At 45.5% G+C, this 5,281-nt stretch overlaps 1 non-coding gene across 1 annotated transcript; it reads left to right on the top strand.

Moving 5' to 3' along the window:
- The first annotated feature begins 4,971 nt into the window (after positions 1-4,971).
- Positions 4,972-5,042, top strand: TRNAS-GCU (transfer RNA serine (anticodon GCU)). Its single transcript has one exon. It is a non-coding gene; the product is annotated as a tRNA-Ser (tRNA).
- Positions 5,043-5,281: the final 239 nt, after the last annotated feature.

Below are 5,281 nucleotides of genomic sequence, written 5' to 3'. Positions count from 1 at the left end.
GGCAGAGATTTTTCACCTTTCTGACAGCTGGCCTCCATAAACTGAGAACCCTGAAAACACAAGCAGAGTTACTGGGAGGTGTCTGCATGTGTGTGTCAGCGTGTGTGTCTACTTGACTGGGCCGCAGGGTACCCAAGCACCTGGTCAAGCGTAATTCTGAGTCATTTATGAGGGTGTTTCTGGGTGAGATTAACCTTTGAATCACAGACTGAGTAAAACAAAGTGTCTTTTTTGCTGGGGGTGGACCTTGTCTTATCAGTCAAAGGCCTGAGTAGCACAAACTGGCTTATCCTCCAGTTACGAGAAAACTCCCCACACCTTGCCCTGGGATGTTGGCTTTTTCCTGCTTTTGGACTCAAACTGAAACCTCAACTGTCCTGGGTCTAGGCCTTTGAACTTGGATTGGAATTACACTATTGGTCCCCCTGGTATCCAACTGGCAGAATGGCAGGTCGTGGGACTTCTCAGCCTCTATAATTGTGTGAGACAACTTCCTATAATAAATCCTCTCTCTCTCTCCACACACACATCTCCTATTGTTTCTGTTTCCTGAATATGCTGACTAATAAAACGAGTGATGTTTCCGGCTCCATGCCAGGAGCACAGACTTGCCCAGCGGTGAGGGAGGACACTGGGATCTTGATCCCTCACAAGAGTCTGTGCTCCACCTACCACCACCCCAGCATGCATGTCCTGCAGGAAAATCCTGAGACAGGTGCCCAGCCAGGACATTCAGTGTCTGCCCAGCATGAAGTTCAGGATGCTCCACCCCCATTGCCACAAGAGGCCCAGCCTCCTGGACACGTGAGCTGAGAAGAGGTGCCCCCCTGGCTGCAGCCTCACTGATGTGCTAAGCGGAGAATGCCGGTTGAGGAGGAAGCTAGGCAGGCAGGCAGACTCCCTCTGTGTTCACCAGGCAGCCTCCTTCTGTCTTTAAATGCCTTCCCTGGTGTCCCTTCAACAGTGCTGACCCTTATGCTGGACAAGGGCACAAAAGTTTTGTCCCCAGTATTCCCCTGGCCTGACTCTACATAAACATCCAGGCTAGACAGATCATCCTGCCCACTAGCCCCTGCCCAAGCTGCTCTCTCCTCCAGAAACTTGTTTTTCTCCCATCCCCCCAGGACCTTCTTGAATCTCTGCTTTTGGCAGCATTTCAAAGTTGCCAGGCCAGTGACTAAGGGAGTCCTTAAAAGAAAAAGGAAAAAAAAAAAAAGCAAAAGAACAACTATAGTCACCCTCCATGGCCATGTGGGACTGCAGGGCCATTCCACAGATGTGTATTAACATATTGGGGAATTAGCACCAAGCAAGATCCCCACCTGCCCACGCGAAGTGCTCACCTTGAGCCATATTTTTTTCTGCAACCTTCCATGTGTGTTACAGCTTCCCTAGTGGCACAGATAGTAAAGAATCTGTCTGCAATGCAGGAGACCCAGGTTTGATCCTTGAGTTGAGAAGATCCTCTGGACAATGAAATGGCAATACACTCTAGTATTCTTGCCTGGAGGATTCCATGGACAGAGGAGCCTGGTAGGCTATAGTCCATGGGGTCTCAAAGAGTCAGACATGAGCTCCTCCTTCCATGTAGGAGGGCAAATTGTGAAGAAACATTGGTGGGAGAGCACAGCTTAGAGATGAACATGGTGCAGACTATCCCTTCAAGGGGGCTGCCAGCCTTCCTCACGCTCAGCTGGCAGCTCGCAGGCGTCCTGTGCTTTGGCAGTTTTCAAGGCCACCTGCTCCAGAAAGCCTGTTCAACTGCTCTGATGCTCGCCAGAGGCAAGATCCACACCTGCTGGCCACCTGGGGTTGACTGGCACATCCAGACAGGTTTTGTTTGGCTTGACACCACAGCCAGACAGCTATTGTGTTTGATTTGGATCCTTCTTGAGTTTTTCTTAATGAATGTCCCCAGGGCACATTCATCTCAAGCCAATGAGCTCACCTATAGAAACTCTGTTTTGCTCTGCCAGCTTCATCCATCCGAACCTCTTATTGATGTTTGGCTGTGATTTCAACCCTGCAGAAAAGTCACAAGGATGGTACAAGGAACTCCCATGGACCCTTTACCCGGAGTCACCAACTGCTCACATTTTGCACCATTTCCTTTGTCATTGCCTCTCCATTTTCCTAAGGGCAAAACATTATGAAGCCACAGCCCAATTATCAAAATCAGGAGATTTAATCTTGATGCAATACAGTCATCTAATCCACTGTCCGTTTCATCATAGGCCACCTGTGTCCTTCTGCAGCATCCTGCTCCCCAGGACCCACCCCCACACATTGTTTTCCTGTCTCTTTTTCAATCTGAAACAGTTCCTTATATTTCTTCCTTCTCCTTGACCTTGACCTTTCTGGGGAGGAAAGGACAGTTACTTTTAGAATGTGCCTCTGTCCCTGTTTATTTGTGCTTTCTTAGGATCAGATCCAGGCTGTGTGTTTGCACGGGGTGATGCTGTGTCCTGACCATCAGGCATGGGGTGGCCCATCTTGGGACAGATCCTTGATCCCCTGGTTAAGGTTATGTCCTCCAGGTCTCTCCCCTGTAAAATTATCCTTTTTCCTTTTATAGTTAATAAATAATTTAATTCTTTGATTCTATAAATATTCCATTCATTGTCAAACTTTCACCCACTGGTTTTAACACCCATGGATGACTTTCTAAATCTTTTCTTCTTTATTAAGTAGAATTCTAATATAAGGAGAACTTGCCCTTCTCCCCAGTTTACTTTTTCATTTAGTTATTTGTGTCAGCATGGACTCATTTGTTGTTGTTCAGTTGCTATGTTGTGTCCAACTCTTTGCGACCCCACGGACTGCGGCACGCCAGGCTTTACCATTCTTCACTATCTCCCAGAACTTGTTCAAACTCATGTCCATTGAGTTGGTGATGCCATCCAACCATCTCATTCTCTGTCGTCTCCTTCCCCTCCTGCCCTAAATCTTTCCCATCATCAGGGTCTTTTCCTATGAATCGGCTCTTCACATCATGTAGCCAAAGTACTGGGGCTTCAGCATCAGTACTTCCAATGAATATTCAGGATCGATTTCCTTTAGTATTGACTGATTTGATCTCCTTGCTGTCCAGGGGACCCTCAAGAGTTTTCCAGCACTGCAACTCAAAAGCATTAATTTGGGGGGATTCAGCCTTCTTTATGGTCCAACTCTCACATCTAAACATGACCATTGGAAAAGCCATAACTTTGATTATACAGACCTTTATATGTCATAATTTGTGTATGCATTCTCCATGACCATTTGGGCTATTTCCAGTTTTTATCTATTATAAGTAAAGCAGATATGGGCATCCTTATATATGTCTTTTTGGGGATACATGGCATCATTTCTCTTGTGTAAAACTTAGCTGTGTAATTGCTTAGTCATAAATATAAAACTAACTCTGTAAGAAAATGCCAAACTCTTTCCCAAGTGTTGACATGACTTTTCCTCCCCGCCAGCATGACACGTGAGTGCTCTGGTTGCACCAAGTCCTCACCAACACTTGGTATCACCAGCCTTTTTTATTTTCACTATTCTAGCAGGTATATTGTGGGATCTCTTTTTTTAAAATTGCTTGACATTTAGCCTTTCAAAACTATTTAATATTGCAAAGATGAACATCCTGGTACCTATATTTTGCCTTTAAATTTTACTCTTTCCCTGGGGTAAACTCCCAGGAGTAGAATTAATAGGTCAAAGAATATAAACTTTCAGAATTTGAATTGCCAACTTATGCTCCCATGAAGAATGCATCAGGATTGCTGGCCACTCTTATCAGCATTCCATATGATCATTAAGAAGTGCGGCCAATTTTTTCACTGCTGTGTTGGAGTATCCTATGCCCTTAAGAAAGTGTCCCAATCAAAGTGTCTGCTGATGAATTGTCACTGAGTCACCACAACCAGGCCAAGAAATGGAGCAGAGTGACCTCCAGACATCCACACAAACCTCCCCGACCCTCTCCCACTAGAGGTGAGGGTGAGACTATGGCTGGGCCAGCTTTAAGTCTCCTGAGCCCCACGTGACCCTGACTCTCACTTGTGTCCTGCTGCCACTGGGGGAGGTGTGCATGGACCGTTATCCACAGTGGACATATGGGAACTTGTGTTTTCTGTGCAGGTAACTCCCAGGACAGAGCCCATGAATCCAGACATGTTCTTCCTACAACATCCGATGCTGCCATCGTGCCGTGCCTTTAAGCCCCCATCATCTGGACAGGTCTGTGGTTCCCCTCACAAGTGGGCATGAAGAGGTACATGGAGGCACACCAGAGGGACGGGCTGGGGTTGCCTGCCCCATCCCTGCTGCATTGGCAAGCAAGAGGATTAAAGATAAAACACATATTCTGATTTATAGTATTGTGTTAATTTCTGCTGTACAGCAACATGACTCAGTTAAACATATATATATATTCTTTTTCATATTCTTTCCATTATGTTTTATCACAGGATATTGAATACAGTTTCCTATGCTATAAAGTGAGTGACCAAAGTCACTTAGTCATATCTGACTCTGCGACCCCATGGACCGTAGCCCACCAGGCTCCTCCTCTCTTCATGGGACTTTCCAGGCAAGAATTTTGGAGTGGGTTTCCCTTTTCTTCTCCCAATCTAAGGATCAAACTCAAGTCTCCCACATTGTGGGCAGACTCTTTACCCTCTGAGCCACCAGGGAATCCCCCTATGCTATAAAGTAGAACTAAAATTCAAAAAGATAGATGTACCCCTATGTTCATGCCAGCACTATTCGCAGCAGCCAAGACATGGAAGCAACCTAAATGTCCATCAACAGATGACTGGGTTAAAAATATGTGGTCCATATATACAACAGAATATTACTCAGCCACTGGAAAAAAAAGAGAATGAAATTATGCCATTTGCAGTAACATGGATGGACCTAGAGATGATCATACTAAGTGAGGCAAATAAGAAAGAGAAAGCCATATATCATACGATATCATTTATATCTTTCTAAGTGTCTCAGTGGTAAAGAATCTGCCTGCTAAGCAGAAGACTCAGGTTCAATCCCTGAATCAGAAAGATCCCCTGGAGAAGGAAATGGCAACCCATTCCAGTATTCTTGCCTGGGAAATCCCATGGACAGAAGGAGCCTGGAGGGTGACCGTCCATGGGGTCACAAAGAGTCAGACACAGTTGAGCAACTAAACAACAGAAAACAGATTATTTATATGTGGAATCTAAAATATGATACAAATGAACCTATCTATGAAACAGAGAGAACAGACTTATCGCCAAGAGAGTGGAGTGGTTGGGGAGGG

The sequence above is a fragment of the Ovis canadensis genome, chromosome 12 (assembly GCF_042477335.2).
Source record: "Ovis canadensis isolate MfBH-ARS-UI-01 breed Bighorn chromosome 12, ARS-UI_OviCan_v2, whole genome shotgun sequence".
NCBI lineage: Eukaryota > Metazoa > Chordata > Mammalia > Artiodactyla > Bovidae > Ovis > Ovis canadensis.
Note: the sequence above shows the minus strand (reverse complement) of the source record. Positions and strands in the feature narration are given on the sequence as shown.